We start from the raw sequence: 25,800 nt of genomic DNA on the forward strand, positions 1-25,800 counted from the left end.
AATGGCAACAGGACCTCTCCTAGTTAGCATGGTTTCCCACAGGGATCTAAACTAAGAGCCCTTCTGCTCAAAATTTTTATAAACAAGCTTTGAACTCCTATAATCCAAACATATATAGTACAATACACAGATAATTCAGCTCTGGAAAGCTCCCACAATATCCAAACTCAAAGAAATCTTACAATGAAATTTATTTCTCTTCATTCAAAACCTGACTGAAAACTTCAAATCTGCTCCTCAATCACAATAAAACAAAAGTGATACTCTTCACTCCAAAACATTATCTCAATCAAAAAAAATATTTCTTGGTTACAACTCCCAATAATACTGAAATTGAGGTAGTACCACATACAAAATGACTGTGCATTGTAATAGATGACAGTCTTAAATTTGAAATATGTATTCTTCAAACAATTAAAAAAGATTCCCAGAAACTCAGCTGCCTTTATAGGGCCAAACAGTTCCTTACACACCCAGCAAGAAAATCCCAGAGCCTCATTTCATTTGTTTCCAATCATCTTATATGTCTGATCTATCCTTACAAACACAAGCTGTACACTAAAATCCAAGCTAGCCTCCTGTTGTAACAAAGCAGCTAAATTTGCTACGAGCACTGCACACCGAGGTCACCACTGGAAGTCTTAAAGCAGCTAAACTGGTTAGGGCCTAACAACTAAATAGCATATTACTTATGGCATGTGAATTGTATTATCTTGAAAAATGTCCTGCATAAAAAAAAGAACATTCTAGTGTTCTGCACCCCCACAAGAGACCATGTTCTGGTAATAAATTTCTATTAAGCACTTGTAAAGCAAATAATTTATCAGAGGACTCACTATACTCCTGTTACAGCTCCAAACTCTGGAACATCATCCATACACAAGTAAAAAGATGACTAAAACTCCCAAGCTGTAACATCCAGCTCAAACAATATCTTACTCAATCCTGGTCATGCTCATGTTCATCAGCAGGTTGTCTAGTGAAAACACAGATTTCTTCTAAGTTATTGCTAACATTTTGCCCACCTGCACTTGAATGTGAATACTTTTCTTCACCTTCTCTTATACACTATCTGTCTGTCTTTTTCTAATTGCTCTCATCTATGGCTCTACCCTTCTTACGCAAATTTGAAACAGGCAGCCAAGACAGAAATAATCCTATACCTTGCTCTTTCAGTCATCTGCTATTACCACCAACTTCATATATAATACTAATTTTATAAATTACTTAACTATACCCTTCATTACACCTCTTAAACTCTTCACAAACCTTTCTGTACTGAAATGTAAGAACACTGAACATCTGAACAACAGTGTTTTCCCTTCTGCAGTATAAATCCATTTGCTTTTTACAAAATTTTTGAGATACCTTAACTGTACAGACATGTATGTTGATATTAATAATTTAATGAATACACCTATTTAGTATGTTTTTTTCTCCTCGGAGAAATGCAACTTTTTTTTTTTTGAGAAATGTCTGAAATTCACTTGCTAATATAAATGTACAGTGCTCTCCCTGGGCCTCTGCTGAAAATTGGCTCTGCCAGTTGGAGTTTCTTTGTCAAAAATAAATAAATATGCCAATACAGACACACACACACGATATATATATATATATATATATATATATATATATATATATATATATATATATATATATATATACATATAATGTGTATATGTGTGTGTGTGTGTAGATATATATATATATATATATATATATATATATATATATATATATATATATATATATATGTATATTAATGTGATGTTGTCACCATGCAGTCTTTATTCATTCTTGACAGATGGGCTCGGTTCCAACCTCTTGGAATCAGCTCAGGCATGATACAGCTTACCCCAGCCAAAAACTCTCAACCTAAGGCTCTACCCACAATGCCCCTCTTTCCATTACCCCAGATCTCATTTGCCACTCTGAAAATTAGACGTGTCAGCCGATACTCTCAGCTAAGTGTCTTAATTATTGTTTTTCTATTAGAGATTTTTGTTAAAATCTATCTGTATTTCCTTTTTTGATACGTTCGCTTTTTTCTCTGAGTGTGTAAGTGCTTTCTGTATTTATCTCCCCATCCCATTTACTAACGGTAATTCCCATTACCATTGTTGGTAAGTAACTTTTTTTCCCTTTACCTTTTGGTAACTCTTGGATACCATCGTTGCTATCCTTTCTCTTCCTTTCTTTACCTTTTTAGGTAAATTTTTATATACCATTGTTGGTAGGCCTTTACTTTAAAAAAATATATAAGTACATTTTTTTCTCTGCCTTCTGTTTGTTTTGTGTGTGTGTGAGTGTGAACATGAAATGGTGGATAAGCCAAAACGGAGACCTGGAATCAAGCAATGTCAGGACTGGGACAGAAAGATGCCTAATTCTGATGGACATTTTTCCTACATATACTGTTTGGGTGCGACCCATCTAGACACTGCATGTAAGCTTTGTCAGGGTTTTAGTGCACTTACATTGGTGGAGTGACGGAATAAACTTATTTTAAAGGGTTTGTTAAAACACTACTTCGAAGCAGCCCTCTCTAAGCAAATGCCTGAGATGTCTAAATTGTCAAAATCTGAACCTAAAAAGAGAAGCCATTCTGTGCTGACCTCACCATCGGCACAAGACTGAAAATCACATAAGTCACCGGTTCCATCTGTGTCTTTGAAACCAAGGACAAAAGTACTTAAAATGACTGAAAAATTACCTTCGGCACTGACAGTTCAGTCTTCATTGGTACCGAAGGTTACTGTACCGATACTGACTACTTCGGCACTGACCACTGCTATGGCGCCAATGACCTCTTCGGCACCAACAATTTCTTCTGCTCCAGTTCACTCACCTCTCATTCAGTTCTGGCTTACCCCTCTGCACAGCAGCCTATGGGTCTAAAAGTCAAGACATATATACCTCCCAGGACTAAGTATTCCCCTCTGTGGACCCATCCCTTGCTCAACTCCCCAGCCCTTTCATTGATAGGCCACAGTGTCCCTCGGGAATGTCGATCTGTTCTTCCAGAAGTCTCTCTGAAGTGAACATAGTTAGATTGGTGGACCAGCTTTTGGTGGCCAGCTGTCGCCCCTCACCTACTCAGACCTCCCTACTTCCCGGAGCCAAGGCATATTCTCCAAGTACTCCTCCCGATCTTTCACCCTCAACCTCCTTCCACAGTTTGGAGCACACCACTTCAACTTTCCCAGTACCAATTGTCTCAGTGCTGACGGTGGACCTTACTTCAGCACCAAGGTTGTCTCTGATGTCTTCAGCACCATTGGACCCGTTGCACACCCAGGACCGTGGTTTGGGCATCGGTCCCAAGAGTTTATATGGTTCCGATTGTTTCTATAGCACTGCCTTCGTCTCTCAGGACTATGGCGGTTTTGAACCGTTCCCCGACTCCTGTTCTGGATGGCGGTTCGTTGGAGTGGGGTATGACCCTGGTTTGAAGGTTGCCTTTCTCAGTTCCAGGCTCCCATCCCTCTTCAGGTGGGCTTGCCTTCCAGATCATGTAGAAAGCTTTAGCCTCAGTAGACCCCCAGCTGGCTCCTATGTTGGAGTGTCACATTTATGTATCTTCTGGTTCGCAGCTGTCCCAATCTGTTCGCAGCTGTCCCAATCAGTCATGTCCGGACAGCAGGCACAGGAGCTGCAAGACATCCTTGTTTAGGGTCCTTCCTCTTCAGAGTCTTCCCCAGACATTCCCACTGGGGAGCCACCCCATAAGAGGACTTGCAAGAGGAAACACATAGATTCTCCAGAAGAATCTGTCATTGAGGACACAAATTATGATGAAGGGCAGGGTCCCACCTCAGTCACCCCCTAAAGATGTGTCCTAAAGAGACATCCTAGAAATCCTGAAACAGAGAGGTTATTTTAAACCCTAAAACCCATCCTCTGAGGTATCTGTGCTCATGCAAGCTTTTTGTGCCCGCCCATCTACTTTCTGGGTTACCCCACCCACTGCCAATCTAATTAAGCTGATTGCTCAGTGGGCATGGAAGGCTCCTGATTCCATAAAGCCCATTTCACAGAGACCAGATAAAATTCTGACAGCCCCAGAAGATCATCCTCCTTGGATAAAGGGTCTAACAGTAGATGCCATAGTGGTGGCAGCAGCCACCAAAAAGGAACTCGCCGAATAGAGTTCTACTGCCCGTCCTCCTAACCAAGAGTCTAGAATGATGTACAGGTTCAGGAAACAGGTCTTTGTGTCATCAACCATTGCTATTAGGTCCTTGAATTTCTTGGCACACTTTACAAGACTCCAAATGGATCTGATAACTGAGTTTTTAAATACCCATGCAGGGGCCGTGTCTGATGAGGTTCAGTATAAGGTTGCCTTGCAGCTTGCCACCCTGAAGTCTATCTCAAACTCTTCCATGTGGCTCATTGCTCATGTGGCTGAAGGAACGTCTAGGTCAGTGGGTACAGGTGTTTTCATAAGGCACCAAAGCTGGATGCGCTTGTGCGACTTCGTGGAGCCTTTCAAGTCGCCTTTCATCAATGCTCTTGTTGACGGTTCCTCTTTGTTTGGCCCTAAAGTTAGAGACACAATAGCCAGGTGTGAAAAAGATGGAAAGACCCTTTCTGCTGTACGTGTTCATTTTTCTACTTCTCAACGATCTTATTCTAGAAATCAGAGGAATGGGAAAATCTGGGTTAAGAAATCCCAAGGGCCTTTTCATGACACATGTGATGATTACTCCCCCCAGGGCAGAGGAGGGAACTGTACTGGAAGACACCCTCCCTGTGGCAGAGGGGATCCACATAAAAAGGGCTCCAGAGATTCCTTTTCCGGACAACCCTACCAGCGCTCCTGAATGGAGGCTCAATTGCTTACCTATGGAAGCAGTCAGGGGAAGACTTTCAATGCACCAAACAGCCTGGCTCACGATAACCTCAGATACTTGAGTGCAGAGAATTATCACCAAAGGTTACCACACCCCTTTCAATCTCTTACCAAACTTCCAAAAGTGAATCCCTGACATTCCACCTAGTCAGAGGGATCTGGCAGCAGTAGAGATTCAAAAGCTGCTCCAAAAAAAGAGTCATCCAAGAAGTCCCACCAGACAAAATAGGATCCTGATTTTACTCGAGATTCTTTTTAGTGCCAAAAAAGACAGGGGACTGGAGACCAATTGTAGATCTCAACCTACTGAACAAATTTGTACAACAGACAAAATTCTGGATGGTCACAGTTCAGTCTATTCTTCCCTTTCCGAAGAAAATGATTGGATGTGTTGTATAGATCTTCAAGATGTGTATTACCACATAAAGATGGACAAACATTCCAGAAGATATCTCCATGTCCAGCTATGAGCCAGTCATCACCAATTCTGAGCACTGCCATTCAGTCTCACCACAGCACCCCAGGGTGTTCACCAAATGAATGGCACTGGTAACAGCTCACTTGAGAGTATGAGGATTCTGAGTGTTTCCATACATAGATGAATGGCTCCTCACCGCGCCCTCAAGGCATCTACTGCTTTACACTACAGACTTTGTGCTGCATCTCACCGAGGCACTAGGCATTTCAGTCAACAAGGAAAAGTCACAGCTGACTCCTACACAAGATCTAGAGTTCATAGGAGAAAGACTAAATACAATTTCTTGTGTAGCCTCCCTTCCCTTCCACAGGTTGATAAAGCTAAGGTCATAAGTTCAAGCGATCATTTCCTGAAACAAAATTTCTGCTGACCTGGTACTTCAAACACTGGGAACCATGACAGTGACTATAACTTTAGTACCCCTGGTAAAATACCACATGAGGCTACTTCAATGGCTCTTGGCATTCCAATGGTTGATTTTAACTCATCCAATGTTTCTTCCAATTCTGATAACAAATCGCTGCAAAAAGGATTTATCCCGGTGGATGAAGTCAGAAGAAAATCTATGGGGTTGCACCTTTTCTCTCTCTCCATCCAAAGCCATAGTGACCATGGATGCTTCCCAGATAGGGTGGGGAGCATTATCTGGGAAATACTTTTCAAGGCACTTGGTCCTCACAGGAGGCCAATTTGCACATCAACATCCTAGAATTGAGGGCAGTGCTTTTAGCATTGCAAGAGTTCCACTATGTCCTTCTTTCTGGGACAGTTGCAATCCAATCAGACAACATGTCGGTAGTCTGGTACATCAACAAGCAGGGGGAAACCAGATCCTACCCACTATGTAGGGAAACCCTCAGGATTTGGCAATGGGCTATTGCTTCCAACCACTTTATGATAGCAATGCATATCCCGGGAAACTCCAGAGTGATTATGGACAAATTAAGCAGATGCATCCTCCTACCTCATGAGTGATCTCTCAACCACAACATAACGATGAAGATCTTTTGTTGTTGTGGCCAGCCTTGCACTTCACCTCTCTGATAAACAACAAATGCAGCTGCTACTTTGCCATAATTCCCCTTACGGGAGTCCCTGAGAGACGCACTTCTTCTAGATTGGCCCGCGGGACTACTTTATGCTTTTCCTTCTACTCCACTGATTCCCCAATTTTTGAGGAAAGCCCAATGGTTGAGAAGCAAAGTAATTCTCAGTGCACCATATTGGCCTTGCCAAGTTTGGTTCCCTTTTCTTTGTCCTCATCTGGTTTCACCGCCCTTGGATTCTGGACCCAGTTCTGAACTTGCTCTCTCACCCACAGGGCTTGGTACATCCCAGTCTCCAAAATCTCAAGCTGATGGCTTTGTATCTCCAATTGTAGTAATTGCCAGGCAGAATAACTTACCCTTTTCAGTACAAAAGATTCTCCTGGCTTCACATAAACCATCCACTAGGAAACTTTACCTTAGCAAATGGAAAAAAAATGTTCGATTTGGGCTTGTATGAACAACACAGACAGACCCCTTTTGAGAGTCATTTGATAAAGTCCTGGAACATTTAGCATCCTTATTTGAATTGGGAGCCTCTACTTCCACAATTAAGGTTAATTTAGCAGATATTTCCAATTGTCATAATGTATTAAATGATAACTCCTTGATGTCTCATTGTTTATGCAAAATTTTTCTTAAAGGTGCTTTGCATCTAAAACCCCCATTCAAAGATCCTATGGTGCCAGGGATTTGACTTAAGTTTAACAATGCCTTGTTCGACAGCCCTTTAAGCCAGCAGCTACTCGTGACCTCACATTTTTATCTTGAAAAACCCTCTTCCTGGTGGCTATCACATCTGCCAGGAAAATATCCGAATTACAAGCTTTATGTGTAAAGCATCCTTGTATCATTTTTCACAAGGAGAGAGGGTCACCAAGAACTAATCTGTCCTTCCTGCCCAAAGTGGTATCGGAAAAATCTAATATTAACCAGTCTATATCTTTGCCAGTATTCTTTCCAAAATTTTAAAACAAAGATGAATACTGTTTACATTTGCTGGATGTCCACAGACAATTATGTTTCTACCTGGACAGAATAAAATCTTCTAGAAAGTCAGATCAATTATTCTTACCCTTTTCAGGACCCAGATTGGGTAAACCGGTATCAAAAGTTACCTTATCAAGATAGCTTAGAGATTGTACCACCTTTGTCTACAATCAGAATAAACTCAAACTACCTGCTCCGGTTAGAGCACATTCCACCAGATCTGTTTCCACTTCAGCTGTCTTTTATTCCAAGGCTTCTATGGAGGAAATACGTGCAGCTGCAACATGGGCTACTCCCCATACCTTTATCACTCATTACAAATTAGATATGGTCTCCAGGGGAAGAGCATCCTTTGGCTGTATGGTACTCAGGAATATCCTTCCTTAGGGCCACCCAGGATCTAAGGTAGCTGGGGACTCTGTCCCATCTGTCAAGAATGAATTAAGATTGACAACATCAGTTAAAGAAGTTATGTCCTTATCATAACTTTCTATCTGTGTTGTCGATCTTCATTCATTCTTGACATCCCACCCTCCTGCCCCCTCTGAGAGACTTCTGGAGGATTGGACCTTGTTCTGGGAGGTTATAGGGTTATACCTTAGGCAGGGCTTCTGTCTTTTCTATACCAGGCTGAAAAATTGATCTGAGTTAATTGTCATGATGTTCATTCAAATCCTGCCTTCTTTGAAACCTCATCCTCAATCAAAATGTTATTCTGCATATATCGTTCCCACAATTCCCATTTTTTTTTTTTTTGTAATTTGCTCCTACCCTTTTCTAAAGAATCTAGTTCAGTTGTTTAATCCCTGTTACTATATTCATTACTTCTGGTATGGCTGGCAATTTCAACTTTCTAGCAACTGCTTTTTTTTGGTAGCTAGTTTTCTCCCTGTTATGAAACACTAGCTTAGATTCTATGAGACTGTAGAAGTGTTGAGCAGCTGTACTGCTGAGAAGGAGCAGTTTTCATGACTCTCAGATAGTGCCAAATTCTTCACTACAGATGAAGCCATTGGTGGACATAAGGCAGAAACAAATACAAGGAAATCATGTACACTGCTGCGAGGTAAAGTGCCGTGCATGGTTCTATAGAGCATTATGTATACTGCTGCAAATTAAAATGCCATACAGTGTTTCAAATACACAACAAAAATATGAAATTATCAACCAGGGAAGAGCACTGATCCAAAGGGGACTATTTGCTCAAATAAATCATATCTGTTCAGTGGGATAGAGAAACAGACTGATACTCTTCCACTCTTCTGGTGTAAAATGCATAGTGACCAGACATACAGCCTGTAAAGAACATAATAAAAGCAAATAACAAACACTGACGACATTAAATAAACAGTTGGTAACAGAAAATACATCACATCTAAAACAGGCATTGCCTAGGAACTCTCCATTATGCATTTATAATTAATTTATTAATTTATATTATATTATAATTGTAATTAATGCAGATTCAAAGCACTTCATACTTTATGGAACTTAAGCTGACCGCCTGTGCAACCTCCATAGCCTTGATATTGACATACTTAAGCTTCAATATGGCATTCCAGGATGGCATCGTGAGGAAGATATAGAGCTGCAATGCACGCTACTAGCCATGAATAAAAAGCAGTATTGGAATGCAGAGTTGCAATGGCTTATAGTGCAGATTTATCCACAGTGTGAGAATTTTCTGTCATTAGGATTATCACACATGCAGTCATAATTTTGCTAAATGTGTATGTGCAGAAAAAGACAGAACAGGGATATCTGATGACTACATACTACTTTGGATGTTGAAGATGATGATCTAGTGACTACATACTACTTTGGATGATGAAGATGATCTAGTGACTACATACTACTTTGGATGATGATGATGATAATCTAGTAACTATATACTACAGATGATGATGATGATAATCTAGTAACTACATACTACTGATGATGATGATGATGATGATGATAATCTAGTAACTACATACTACTGATGATGATGATGATAATCTAGTAACTACATACTACTGATGATGATGATGATGATGATGATGATGATGATGATCTAATGACTACATACTACTTTGGATGATGATGATGATGATGATCTAGTGATTACTTACTACTTTGGATGATGATGATGATGATCTAGTCACTACATACTACTTTGGATGTTGAAGATGATGATCTAGTGACTACATACTACTTTGGATGATGATGATGACGATAATCTAGTAACTACATACTACTGATGATGATGATGATGATGATCTAGTGACTACATACTACTTTGGATGATGCTGCTGATGATGATGATGATCTGGTGATTACTTACTACTTTGGATGATGATGATGACGATAATCTAGTAACTACATACTACTGATGATGATGATGATGATGAGCTAGTGACTACATACTGCTTTGGATGATGATGATGATGATGATGATGATGATAATGATCTAGTGACTACATACTACTTTTCGATGATGATGAAGATGATCTAGTGTCTGCATACCACTTTTGGATGATGATGATGATGATGATGACATGCTGACTACATACTACTTTGGATGATGATGATTATGATGATAATGATCTGGTGAGTACATACTACTTGTTCAACAACAGCACCACGTATGAGGCAACCAGGCTCACTTGAATTATCCAGAATACTCAAATAGAGTTTAAAAGCAAAGATCTTTTATTCATATAAATCCAGCAGGTTAGTGCTTTCATGTACTGCTTCCTCAGACCTTAAAAATTCAAATGCTACAGTTGCACTCTTTAAATACTGCAACAATCAAGGGCGAGCCTTTCACTTAACCATTTAAAGGGAAACAACTTCATTTTCTACATGCTGCCAAATAACACAATATAAAACAATAAATATACATACTTTATCCCTGAACATTATCACTAAAAAACTGTTATTATAACAGATATAACAGTACATAATCAAAACCTTAAATGAAGCACTACACATGTTGTCATTAAGCATACATTCAAAATTAAAAGTATTCTACCTAAAACATTCAGAGTGAATCAGCTCACATATTAGCCGTTCTACCTATATATAAAAAATAAATGTGAAATTTCAGAGCAATCAAAGGACATATATATCCTACAAAACAATTTCTACACAGAACATAAATGTACATATTTCACTATCCATAAATGTCATGGAGTCAAAAGGGAGACATGGGCACAAACTTAATATATCTCATCCTATCTAAAAACCAAAGCTGCATTCATTTCCAACCTCACTTCTGCATATATATATATATATATTTGTGATATTATATGTGCTTAGGGCAACACAATAATGTTTTAATGCAGAAGTGAGGTTGGAAATGAACGCAGCTTTGCTATTTAAAGCTCAATACGTATGGAGATGTGAAACTGCTGAAACGTAGGACATAGAGTCTGATGTGTTATTCACTATCTTTGTTTGTATATGGGATATACAAGGTGTGTGAAACACACACTTATGTGTTTGTGTGTTTAATTTATTTATGAGAATTTTGTTGGCAACAATACTGACAAAACAAAACCAAACTCTTAACACCATCAAATCCAAGAAAAAACAAATCTTATGTAGAGGGCTGCACTCTACATACTCCAACATCTGTACATATACTAACTCCAGTGCTACTCAAGAGTGGGGTTCAGAAGGAGAATATTTCTTACATCTCTTGTTCTACAGTTCTACAGATTATAATGGCAGACTTTAATGAAAAGGGAATCAACTACTAAAACACTTGTTTCCCAGTTTTCATAATCCCTAATCAACAAACTGCTTGCCGTCTCTCTGCATGTATATGTAGAACTGGAAATGTTACATACAGTCAGTATTCTACATTACTTATATTACTCTTGTGAGGATTGCTGTGCAGGCAGCAGGTTCATTCCCTTCAGATGGAGAAGCCAAGGCTATAGCACTCAAAACCTTATGGTAAGCTATGGGGAATTCAGGCTCCAGGTACCACAAGCATATACACCTGCTGTATTAAAGTTGTTGATGTCCTTAGGGTTATAGATAAATACTAAGCTTGCTGCCCTTACAGGCCATTTTAAGCCTAGACAATTTCCCTTTTTGTGCATGAATTAACCTATCCCATTTGGTTAGAGACTGGCCTTATCCATCCAATGGTCAATAATTATATATTACCCCTAATGAGAATAACTGGAATTATTCCATAGATAACTTGAGGAGACACGTGCATGGAATAAAGAATATAGGAGTTGCCTCTGTCCATTAGTAATACAAGGGGCAGCCCTGGGGTAAATTTTCTGTTTCCCATCCACAGATCCAAGTTGCACTTGAATATGGACAGAGATAAACTTTGTTTTACATAGATGAGGAATCTGTTCCCGAGCAGTGGTATCCTCTGTGAGAGATATCTGTCCCTCCAAACTGTTCTGTTGATGTTGGAGAAGAGGTTTAGATTCCTGGACCATTTATTTCTGATTCCATTTGACTAGCTGATATGCTGCAAATCTATCAGTACTGGGTCAGAGGATGCCTTGTATGCCAGATACAGGTCACCTCTTAGCAGTATTTAGGACACAGAGTATAGTGACAGGGCCTTATGTCAGTCCATGTTGGACATGTTGTTTAGGCTTTGTATCCTTTTAGTAAGGTATCTCTGTGGCTGTTCCAGTTCTTGCAAGTATCTGGACAGATACATGCCAAAGGGAGCATTATGTTCAATGATTACTTGTCTCTTATTAGGCTGAGTAGAGAGGGACAATAACATCCCTAAACCTAGACAAAATCACTTTGCTTTGAAGCTGTGCAATATAGAAGGACTTTCTTACGACTGACACATGCTGATCAAAAGTTAGGTCAATGTCCAGATAAGTTCCCAAATACCAAACAACTTGGTCAAGTCTTAGGGCCATATTGTTAATGTAGTAGTTCCCTGGGAAAGATGATTTCCCAGAGTATACAAAAAAGCATGTTTTGGCATTTCTTTTCAGTGCATGATTTTGGCATTGGTTATTTATTTGGAACAAACCTTCCTGCAAGATTGCTAAGTCATTTGGAGATTCAATGACTAATACTAGCTTGCAGTCATCTGTGAACTTAGTCATCCAGAGCCCCATGGTAATGGCTTTTATTTCAAAAAAGTATATGCCAAACAGGAGAGGTCCCAGCACAGAACCCTGGGGGATTCCACTGCTACCTGGTTTCTTTGTGGAGGTAACCTACCATATTTTGATTTCTTGCATCCTATCTGTAAGCCATTTGGCAATCCAGTGGGTAACACAGAAGTTTATTTAACTTTTCTACTATGCCTGAGTGGGCAATTATGTATGGGGTGTGTACCATTTTGCCTTTATCCATTGCTTTGGTGACTTTTTCAAAAAATCCACAAGGCTGAGTAAACATGTACAACCCCTGATGAATCCAAACTGAGATGGGTTGAGTGTTTGGAGGATCCCTATGTCCTGTTTGCAAGTGAGTTTCAGGTAAAGTTAGAGCTAAATTTATTGGACCATAGGTTCACTATACTTTTACCCTCAGTGCAGGTAACATTGTTCGCAATCAGCTCAGTGTATAGCTGTGCTGTTCTTTTTGAGATTAGGAACATAACTAGAAAATGGCTTGTGATCGTCTGACTTTGGTAGCTATTTTAGCCTCAGACCTGACGCTGGTGGATTTTATTAAGTTCCTGAGTTGTTGCTTTCAGTGACAATAATGTTTTTGATGCCCCTGAGCACCCCAAATTGGCATTCAGCTGCTAAGCATACACTCTGCTGTGTTGTAGACCCCCTCACCTTGTACCAACACTTCCAGTGTGGGACTGCCTCTGATAGCATAAAAGAGGAGTGAGAGAGCAGTGTGATAACTGGCTTTATTCTCTGACTAAGTCCATAACCCATGTTGAAGTGGAAAACCATGAAGAAAAGGAAGAGTGCATCTAGGATGCCTGCATCACCATATCTGCTGAGCTACATCAGCACACATTTCTTTAAACCTTACCTTTTGATAAAATGCAGAGGTGATGTCATCTAAGTGGGCAATCATTAATACTGTGTGGGAACTCCTTCCCAACAATATGCAGACATCTCTCAATGGTCTGGCCACATGCAGCAGTAACAGCTCCCATCATGGTCACATTATCACCACCAGGGTTTGCAATGCTACTGAATCTACTTGATGACCCCCATATCATCTCCCCTAATAAAAGGAAAACAGGCAATTACCATATCATTCTTCTTCCACCCAGGCAGGTACAACAGGTGTCCAAGCTGCTAATGTACCTTGGATTGCATGGGTCATAGTCAGGACTTCATACCTCTATGCCAGTGAAGCTGGCTATACATGCAACGTGGTTAGTCATACTTAGATCTGTCAGAAGTATTTGGGTTTAGCGCCAGTAAAGATGCTACAGGTAACACATTTAATCCAAATGTTAACAGTTATGCTGAAGGACAGAAGGACAGAACTCAGGAAAAAAATATACCTATATATAAAATATAGACTTGAAGGTTGCCTATCTAAACATATGAAGATACCCAGTAATGTGCTTCAAGGCTCAGTGTTGGGGCCAGTCTTATTTAGACTATTCTTAGCCTTACTTCTATCAGGTGACATTCATCCTAACCCAGGCCCCATCTCTGCCCCCCTCCCAATCAGCAGGTCCCTTTTCTCCCAAATAAATCCATCTCATTCCACTCAATGAACATTCGAAGCATACTCAATAAGACTAATGAATTCCATGCTTGGATTACTAACCACACCCCTGATGTAATCTAACTGAAACATGCCTGAAACCCCATACCCCTGATACAGACATCCTTCCTCCAGGGTATAATATACTTGCCTTGATCACCATAAGAAAAAAGTGGGTGGAGTTGCTATTATCTACTCTAATCATTTAACCTTTACTTGTCTTAAGGAACCAATTCCATCCTTCCCTCCAGCTGAAATCCTGGCAGCTAACCTTAAACTCAATAGCTACCTCTACCATCACTGTAGTAGCCATCTACATACCCCCAGGTAATAATATTCCCTTGCTCGAAAACCTACTCTCTTACCTCACTGACAGCTGTCCAAATGGCAATGTAAATATAAATTGGATAACTCTAAACACCCCTAACTCTCCCTCTTGCATTAACCTACATGGCTTTACTCAATTAATATCTGAACCTACCCACTACAACTCACACATCCCTACAACCTTAATAGACTGGATACTTATAACACACCCCTCTACATACCATAACCCATAAAGTCTTCCCAATTCCCTTAGCGATCGCTCACCAATAAAAGTTATTAGATATTCTCCCCATTTCATTAGACCACAGAGATACATTACATGTCATAACCTATCTAACTTCTCCCCTGACACATTTAATACCCTTCTTTAAAGAATAAACTGGAGACACCTTAAGGAACTTCCCCTTGATGAAGCAGTCCTATCATTTAACTCTATCTTTCTTAATATACTCAACTCTCTTGCACCTCTCCATACAGTAAGAATAAAGTCTAAAATATCTCCATGGCTCTCCAAAGCTACTCGCACCCTAATGAGAAATAGAGATAGGATATGGAAAATCTAGCTGAAAACCAAACTGCCTTCCGACTTGAAAAAGTGCAAAGAACTTAGAAACCTGACAAAAAAAAAAAAAAAAAAACACTTCCAAGGATAAAAAGTGATTCTACTTCAACCCTCCTACTCCACTAAAATCTAATCACAAAAAAAATTCTCAAACTCAGTTAACCAAATACTTCATCCCAGCAACCCCTCCTCCCCTAATCCTCTACCTATTCATAAGGATGGAAACTCCCAAGAAATCTCTAACTTTAGACCTATAGCCATCCTGTCACCTCTCTCTGAACTACTTGAAAAATGCATACACAAGGAAACTCTGCAATAAATATTACAGAAAGACCTGCTTACTTCCTCTCAACATGGTTTTCGCCCTAAACATAGTACAACCACAGCACTTATCTCCTTTACACTATTTCCCAGGCTCGCGATAACAACAAACTTGTCTCCTGCCTATTTCTAGACCTCTCAAAAGCTTTCAACACAGTTTTACATCCACTTCTCCTGACTAAACTGACTAATCTAAATTTTTCTCCTACTCCTATCTCTTGGTTTTCAGCTACCTCACTGATCGACTTCAATCAGTGAAATGGCTCTTTGCAATCTCCGCTTCCCTCCCTGTAAAAATGGGTGTTTCCCAAAGATCTATACTCGGTCCAATACTGTTTAATATTTTTACCAACCTACTCTTTACTTCTTGCCCTCAATCATCAGTTGTTCAATACTCGGATGACTCTACAGTGATCACTATCTCAGATTCCCCCTCAAATCTTCTCTCAGCTATTCAGACTGCCTTTAAACCAGTGGAAACATGGCTCTATAATAACTACCTTATTTTGAACCCTAAAAAAAACAAAAGTTTGTTCTTTCTCCCAAAAAATCAATGCCATCTTAAAACTAGAACCCAGCACTAAACTGTTAGGTGTCACTATAGATGACCAAGTTAAATTCAATATACATATCAACAAACGGCATCAGAAAAACTCATCAGAAACTAGGCCTTCTATACCGAAACAAAAAGTACCTCACCTCTAAAGCAAAAGTAACTCTATCTCACACCTATCTCCTACCCAGTCTACTATATGGATCCCAAATATTTACAAACCTTAATACCACACTCCTTGTGACACTAGACTCAACCTATAACAAGGTAGCCATATTTGCTGCACAACATACTTACAAAGCCCATCACTACATCTCACTTAAACTATTAAACTGTCTGGAGCTACAAAACCTCCTTCTCCTCTCACAGCTTCAGATTATACACTCTATCCTTTACAAACCACTCTATTGCCCAAACATATCCTCCTATATAACCCACTACTCTCCAACTAGGTCAGTCCGTAGCTCAGACCAAGACTTACTACTTGTCTATAAACATAAAACTAACATTGGATGTAACCTCTATAGCTATCGTCTAACCATTGCATGGAACAAACTTCCCCTTCAAACTAGATTACTATCTCATCCTAAACAATTCAAAGCAGTTGCTGAAGAACACCTGAAATCTCTCTGGTTTTGCCCCAGCAATCACCCTCCATAAACTGCCTCCCAATCACCAAACTGCCCATTATCAGACCATAAACTTTTTTCTCATCTTCTTCTCTCTTAATATTAACATCCTCTCCCTCCTCATCTCTCCATCCTCAAACATTTTCTTTGAGCTTCAAACTTATGTTTCCAACCCAACCTATTTTCTCTGAATTATCTTTTATCTTCACCCGACAGTAACGTAGGACAAAAATGAATTATCACTACAAAATTGTAAGAACAGCTCCTTACTCTCATTGTCATCATTGAAACCATGACTTGTAAGTCATTTTTGTTTAAATGTCTAAAAATGTTTTGATTATCTTATTGAAATATTGCTTCTGCAACATATATGTAATTTTGTTTTTGTAAACTATACTGAATATTAATGTAAAGGGCTACTTCAGCTCAGACAGACTAACTCGGTTAACAAATGTAAAATAAAATAAATAAAATGTTACTAGACAAGTGACTACAAAATGGGAAACATAATTAGCTTTGTTACCAATGGAAAAAAATGCTTCAAAACAGTTTAAACATAATCAGTACATGACACACTAACAGTCTATCCCTCAAAGATTATGTAAGATGTACAATAAGGAAGAGAAAAACAAGGATCTTAGGGAGACACCAAAAGCACACAAGAAAAACAAGGATCTAGAATCCTTAGAGATAAATTGATTAATGTAGTGCAGCCTGTTATAAAGATTTACTGTATAACATGACACAGTTAATCAGTGCATCGCAGAAGTCATTCTACCCCTCTGTACACTTCAGATTAGGTCCATTATAAAACATACTACTACAATTTGCAGCTAGAAAACAAGCAACCTGCAGCAGCTTGAGACAATTAAGTTTTTTTAGCAAAGAAAATAGAGGGCCTTGAAACCATTAACTACACTGATAAAGTATAAGAACTCTTATTCTTTGTATCTTACACTACTGCGAAGAGACCAGTACGCTACATATGACTGATTTCTATCTGAGAACTTGTACCTAAAATATACAGGGAGTAAGTCCAAAACAAGTTTTTCAACCTACTGCTTAAAAATGCACACAACAGAAAAAGTGGGACAGATTCATTAACACCAACTACCAAAATGTAATAAATTCCATCCATCCATCCATCCATCCATCCATCCATCCATCCATCCATCCATTCATCCATCCATCCACAACCTCCTTTCCCATTTTTTGTACATGGGGTTGGGGTGTCACTTCAACAGTGACAATCATGTAGAGCCAACATTTACACCACCATATGGCTAGACCTGCCAGGGTAGTTCTTCCACACTAGACACTCACACCTATCACCAATTTAGAGTGTCCAGTCCACCTACCATGTGTCTTTTGGAATGTGGGAGGAAACCAGGGCACCCTGAAGAAACTCATGCACATGCAGGGAGGACATGCAGACTACACACAGAAGGCATTCTAGGCAAGAATCAAATGAGGAAACCTCTTGCTGTGAGATGACAATGTTATCCACTGTGCCACCCTACCAAAATGTAACAAATTACCACTATAATAAAGTTAGGTGCCTTGCTAATAGTATTCAGAAGACATTGAGAAGTACAAGGGCAACAGAAAATTCCAACTACAAATAATATCAAGTTTCTCTGATACCAGTAGGTCATAAGGTAGACAGCAGAAAACTGTTAAACTTTGTGCTTAGGAAGTGGAAGAGAGCTGACACAGACAGATAAATGGTGTTAGAGCCATGGACTAAAACTAAATGCCAAGAAATGCATAATAGTATCCTTTGATAAGTCATCAACCCCTGGCAACTATCATACTGACAACACACCCCTAAGACCTAAGACTTGGGGACACACATAGACAGTAATCTAGCCTTTGGCCATCATGTGTCTACAGCAATGAGGAAATCATTCTATGTTAGGCAACTTATAAACAAAGGTATGACATATAGGTCCAAGGAAGTCCTTGTTCCACTATATTCAGCATTCATCAAACTAATCGAGTACAATGCCCTCTTTGGTATATACCTAACCAGGCATAGCCAATAACTGGGTCATCTACATAAGCTTCTCACTAAAAGAATACAGGGTGTAAGTAACATGTCCTATGCAGACAGCCCCAAGGCCCTATCCTTGTATTCTGTCTCCTACAGGCTATTCTGGGGAGATCTATGCCTGGCATACAAGGCATTGTCAGAACCCACCCTGATGGACCTCCTGTATATCTACAAAACAAATAGCACCAGAATTACCTGTTCTAAAGACAAACCTCACCTGTGATATAAATAGGACTCGTTGGAGAGAAGGGTATGTATCCCAGAGACTGTCCATTCTCTGAAAAAGGCTCCCCATCCATGTGAAGCAGAGTTCCTCCTTAACCCAATTCAAGTGTAATTTGGACAACTGGATGGGGAACAGGAAATTCATCCCTGATTTGTCACCTATGTCTCTAATGGACACAGGCAATGTGTAAATGGTTCATCTCCCAGGCCCCTGCTTGTAAATGTTTCATCTCCCAAGCCCCTGCTTACACTTATCAAGGGTATCAGAACTTGTCAGAGATTTGGGTTGCATGGCTAGGCTTAAAAAAAGGCCCTTGTGGTCATTAGCCTAGTAAGAACCTATGATCCTATGAACATTTTATGATGTGGACTCTGTAAATTGTGGGTGTGCAAAACTACCCATTTCCCCCATCCTGCAATTAATTATGAAATGTCTTTACATTACCAGTAGTAGGAGCAGAGTGCATTGATTCCTGACTCTTTCTGGTTGGAGAGTGAGTGCCTCTGCTTAATGTACCTGATTGGTCTGGTTGCTATTTGAGGCATCTAACAGAAAAAGGCTACAAGCCTGCAGACCCTTGCAACATCTGGAACAAGACTGTGGATCACCAAACAGGCCGTGGCCTGCTTCTCTTCTTGGGACTGGTGCTAACATTTTGCTTTTGGTGAGAGAAGAAGCAAAGGAGTATTGTATCCCAACAGAGTGAAGCTGTGCTGAGACCAGCATTAGTAGTAGCCAGGCAGTAGCCATTTATGCAACTCCCCTCTTTTCATCATTCTTGACAAGCTAATTCTTTATTTTCAGTAAGTACTGCTTGATTTCTTCTTACTTAATATCTGCCTAAATACTTCATCCTTAAATTTTCAGGGTATACATATTAGTTTCCCCTCAAGTGTTTGGCAGTGCTCTGTACAGACTCGGACACTGTGAGTGACATTTTTCCTGTAAAAGGCTTCAGTGCTTAATATATTGAGCTCATATCCAGGCATGTCTAAAGGTCAGTTCCCTGTGCTTTCTCCTGTCAACCTGGTGAACTTGGGCATCCTGAGGCAATGTAGCAACTGCCTCATGTACACAGACAACCCTCTCCTCTTACCTCCCAACACTATGACTTGTGAGAGATGAGCATATATAGCCAAATTGGAAGCCATGCACTCTCCAGCCAAGACTGGATTAGCCAGTCAAGAGGAGAAGGTTAACACCTGCGCCACACTACATTCAACACATAGCCCTCCAGAACTTACACCACCACAACCCTCACATAGTAGCACAAAACACACACCTACTTTTTCTCCGAGGTTCTCAATAAAAATCTGCCCAAACAACAGATACCCCCATGGCAGAAATGTAAACAGCCACCACATCCCAGCACAAACCATGAGACACATAGCTCCCATAAACAGTGTGCCACTCAACTAAAGCCCATAAGGAAAACAACTTACCCAATACACTAGTCATACGTTACTCAATAGTAAAGCACACTGATGTCCCACTCACTAGGCTGAATAAGGAGAAAGTTAGGGTCAGCTGCCTGTCGCATGCCAGGATCCGCTATATAAAGCATGCACTTAGGTCACTCCACAACAGGTACAAATATGACTCTGTCATTGTCCATGTTGGTGTGAATGACCTGAGATGTACCTCCCTGGACTACATGAAAAGAGACATAGAGGAGCTCTCAGATCTTGTAGCCCAGGCAGGTATGACCCTTGCTCTGAGTAGCATCCTACCATCACCCAGAATGATACCACAGTACAAGCAGAAAATGACTGACTTCAATAATTGGCTAAGTTTCTGGTGTCATTCTAAGGAGATCTGGTATCTGTTTGCCTGTGATGACATGATCAACAGACCTCAATGCTTCACCAGAGATGGCCTGCACCTGTCAGCCCAGGGATTCCAGATACTGGCCAAGGCTCTTGCCACCCCTATAGTGCCTTTTTAGGCAATGTCCTGAAGACAGAATTACCACCATAACAGCTACACGCAAATGAAATCTGAGGGTTATGCTACTCAACACTAGAAGTCTAAATTTCAAAATGCACTCGCTCGAAGCACTCCTTAAAATGGAGAACATCGACATCTGTGCAGTGACCAAGACCTGGTTCAAGGCTCCAAAGAGCACCCCGGCATTACCAGACTATAATTCATACCAATAAAATAAAAGAAAAATGATCACAATTCACGTTGAAACTGGTCACTGTTTAATGATATAAAATAAAATAGAAATTCCAAACGACTGAGTGCTTTCACTTTAAATTAAAGCAGGCTTCATCAGAGTCATTTGAAATAATGTATAACTAACTTTAAGTACCCTCACTTGCATAATATGCAGCCAATCACATCGTAACAGTTGTATTTATATTAAATACCCCTGCTTATTACAATAAACCATAACACCTTAAATAAGATTACAACTTGCAATATGTGCACCTCAACAAAAAGAAAGAAAGGTATATAAAATGTATATACAAAAAGCTGAAACTATAAATGTTGAAATGCAGTGAATAAAAAGTGAATAACCATGTTGTGCCATTGTATAGTTATGTTCTTATAAGATAAAACCAAGACAATACATAACTTTCTCCATTAAAATTCTACTAGGACACAACTGTCTATCAAACTTGGCAGGCTCTCTGTTTTAATATAGGTACTAATGAAATGTTTTCATTGAGCCCTGGCGAAACATTGGCATTCAATCTCATTTGCCATTTGGTCTCTCTCATCCCCACTTCCAATCTAGTGTCACCTCCCCTCTCATCAGTTTGAACTTTATCTATCACAATAAAAGATGAATCTTTTGAAATTGACACATTTAGCGCTATGTGTAAACAAAGCACTGTGTGGATCTCTGTTTTTGATAGCCCTGAGATGTTCACTGATTCTGGCCCTAAGTCTACAATGTCCTGAAGACATTGCCCTAAGTTTCCAATGTAGAAAGATGCACAAGATACACAGGTAGCAAGATAAACTAGCATAGACGAGTTACAGTTGCATCTTCCCAGGCATTTGATGGAATATCTATAGTCACTAACTGTAACGTAGGGTCCATCATTGATAAATTTACAGTATTTGCAAGCACCACATTTCATCCATCATTTCATACATCATTGTGTCCAAATCATTATTGTCGTTTCTCCTTACATTGTTGTAAGATGCTTTGCTAATGCTTTTATTAGTGTCTTCACTATTAATGGAATAAGCCTGGTTACTTTTATATTCAGCTGTGTCCCTATAAAACAGTGGTAATGGCAGCAAATTGGGGAAATCAGAGGAAGCTGATAACTGAGACAGAAGGGAAGACAGTGGAACAGGTTAACAGCTTCAACTATCTCTGAGGGATGGTTGAGGAAAAAGGAAGTCTGAATGAAGAGGTCAAAGCTAGAATCAGAGGGGCTGCAACCAACTTGCACAGAGTGTCAGGTGATGTGTATGACAGAAGAATGCCAAAGAAAGTGGAAAGTAAGGTGCACAAAACAGTGGTACAACTAGTACTACTGTATGGAACAGAAACCTGAACAATAAAGGCAGAGCAGATGTGGAAGCTAGAGCTGATGGAATTGAAGTGCCTGAAATGGGTGGTAGGATGCACACTGTGGGACAGATGAATAAATGAGGACATAAGAGCAGAAGCCAAAGTAGCTCCAGTTGTAGAAAAGATCAAACAGAACAGATTACGGTGGTTCAGGCACATGTGCAGAAAAGCAGAAGACAATCTGGTGAAGAAGATTTGGGATAGACAGGAAGAAGGTAAGAGGAAATGAGGGCATCCAGCAAAGAGGTGGATGGATTGTGTGAAAGAAGATCTGCAACAGTCAGGCTTGAGTGTCAAAGAAGTCAAAAGTCAAAAGTCAAAGTCAAAGTAAACTTTATTGTCAATCAGATATGGACAGCAGTGCAAGCTGTACAAAATTTTGTTGCTTTGGTCCCCATGCAAGACAGCAATAAACACATAGTTTGAATGTCAGTAAGACTAATGCACATAGAATAATAATTAAAATATTAACAATGCAATAAATTACCACAATTGGACAGGAAGACATTAGACAATATTATACTAGTAGGTATTGCAAAACTATAACTTCACATTGTGATTGCTTAAATCCCTCATCAGGCCCATAATTGAGTACAATGCCCCTTTTGGGATGTACCTTACCAGACACCTGCAGCAACTGGAAAGACCCCAAAAGTACCTCACCAAGAGGATCAAAGGGCTCAAACAGATGCCATATGCTGCCCGGTTAAAGAAACTCCAGCTCTACTCAGTGGCATACCGCCTGTTCAGAGGCGATCTGTGCCTGACGTATAAAGCCATGTCCAACCCGGAATTAATGGACATGCTGCACCTCAGAAAATCCAAATCCCATCGAGCTACGCACTCGAGAGACTTGAACCTCAGCACTGTTAGACAGAGGCACAGTATACTAACCTCGAAAAAGGGCATAGCAAAATAAATTTAAAATGGGTGGCGAAAGCCAAACACATTCTGGCTAGGCTTATAAATGCCCTAGGGCAGATAGCCTAGTATGAACCTATGAACCTATGAACCTATATTGCACTTCGTCAGTTGTAGTATGATATATTCTGATGTTCATATTACATGTATGGAGTGTTGACTCACTCCTGACTATTGCACATTCAGGAAGTAATAGCATAAGAAATCAAGCTAACTGTACCAGTTATTGAACTAATTTGCCAGAGTGATTAATATAGCTGATAATTCATAACAAGTGGCATACTGATCTAATTATTTGCTGTCATGCCTGGCATTCAAGTTCAGCAGCCTTATGGATAGAGGGAAGAAGCTCCTGTTCAGTCTAGATGTTTTGCAGTATAAGTTGTGATACTACCTGCCTGAGGAAAGGCAGAAGTACATACAATGGGCAGGGTGAGTGGGACCGTTGATTATCTTCCCAGCCCTTCCCACACACCCAGTCTAGTGCAGATCATCCATGGATGGGAGCGAGGAACCAATGACTTTCCACTGTCCTCACTACCTTCAGGACAGCCTTGCAGTCAGATGCTTTGCAGTTACCATACCAAACTATGATGTTATTTGAGAGGATGCTCTTGATGGTCCCTCTGTAGAAGGCTTTAAGGATGGGCTGAAACAGGTTTGTCTTCCTCAGTTTCCATAGGAAGTACAGATGTTGTTGTGCCTTCTTCACTGTGAGGCTAATATGAATCGACCAGGATAGGTCATCTGGGATATGCACCCCCAGGAACTTGGTGTTTTTGACTCTTTCCACTGCCACCTCCTTAATTTCCAGAGGTTGATGTATCTCCTGAGTTCTCCGGAAGTCCACTATTAATTCTTCCGTCCTGCTTACATTTAAGACCAGATTGTTGCCCTTGCTCTTGCACCTGCCTATCAGATGCTCCACTTCATCCCTTTAGGCTGTTTCTTCACTATTTCTGACAAGACCTACAACAGTGGTATCATCCGTGAACTTGATGATTTTGTTGGATTCATACTTGGTCATGCAGTCATGCGTCAACAAAGTGAACAGCAGAGGTCTCAGGACACAGCCCTAAAGGACACCCATGCTCAATGTAATACTGATTGAACTGCTATTTCCCACATATACTTTTTGGGGTCTGTTGATGAGAAAGTTCAGTATCCAGTTACAGAGGGGGGTGTTGATGCCCAGCTGGATCAGTTTCGATATCAGATTCTGAGGGATGACAGTGTTAAAGGCGGAACTAAAATCAATGAACAGCATTCTGACACAGCAATTCTTGTTCTCTAGATGTGTCAAGGATTCATGATGTGTTACAGCTATTGCATCAGCTGTGCAGTGGTTAGATCTATAAGCAAACTGTAATGTGTCCAGTGTTACAGGTAGGCTTGAAGAGATATGGTTATTGATCATCTGCTCTAAACACTTTATTACTGTTGATGTAAGAGTTACTGGCCAGTAATCATTTAGGCTTGTCAGTTGGGATTTCTTGGGTAAGGGGATGATTGTCATATTTTTGAAGCAACTGGGTACAATGGCTAGTTGCAGGGATGTGTTGAATATATCTGTTTGTACAGAGGACAGGTGGGTAGCACAGTCTCTTAGAACCTTTCCCATAATATTATCAGGACCAGCTGGTTTTCTTGGGTTTACTTACCTCTATTTCTTCAGAACTTCAGATGTTCTTAGATATAGCACCTCCTCACCATGTTTGACAGGGAGCTTATTTGGCACAGTGTTGTTGTCCATATAAAATCTGATGAAGTAGGTGTTTAGTTTGTTCAGAAATTGTGTGTTGTCATCACATGGGGAGGATGCAGTCCTGTAATCAGTTATGGCTTGAATGCCTTGCCAGAGACATCTGGAATCCCTTTGGTAAGAGAAGAGTCCCTGAATTTTATGTCCATAGGTCCTCTTAGCCTCCCTTATACCTCTACTTAGATTTGCTCTGGCCTGTCTTGGGGCTTCCTTGTTTTTTTATTTAAATGCAGCATTTTGTGACTTTAGGAGCTTATATACTTCGCTAGATAGCCAGGGTTTCTGATTAGTGCACATGGTGATACATTCAATGACTGTTATGTCATCAGAACATTTTGAAATATAGGCCATTACAGATTCTGTATACTCCTCCAGGTCAATATGGTGGTTCTTAACAGCTGCATCTCTAAACACTGGCCAGTTCGTTCAGTCAAAGCTGTCCTGTTGTGCCAAGACTGCTCCCTCAGGCCATATCCTTACTTGTTTGGTTGTAGGTTTGCCTCTTTTCAACAGTGGTGTGTATGCAGGGAGCAGCATGATGGCCAGATGGCCTGAGTTGCCCAGATATGGATAAGGTACTGCTTTGTAGGCCAGTTTTACATTTGTGTACATCTTATCCAGAGTGGTCTCCCCTCTTGTTGCAAAGTTCACATGCTGATGGTAATGGGATAATATGGATTTCAAGTCAGCTTGATTTAAATCACCTGCAGTTATGTGGGCAAACTCAGAGTTCTTATTCGGGTGGTCATTTATTGACAGATACAGAATGGCACGTTGGTATTAGCACTAGGGGGGATATAAACAGCTGTTATGCTCACTCCATTGAATTTCCTAAGCATGTAGAAGGGTCTGCATTTTAGTGATGTGAACTCA

The sequence above is a fragment of the Protopterus annectens genome, chromosome 12.part0 (genome assembly GCF_019279795.1).
Source record: "Protopterus annectens isolate FY-2018-M chromosome 12.part0, PAN1.0, whole genome shotgun sequence".
Taxonomy (NCBI): Eukaryota; Metazoa; Chordata; order Ceratodontiformes; family Protopteridae; genus Protopterus; species Protopterus annectens.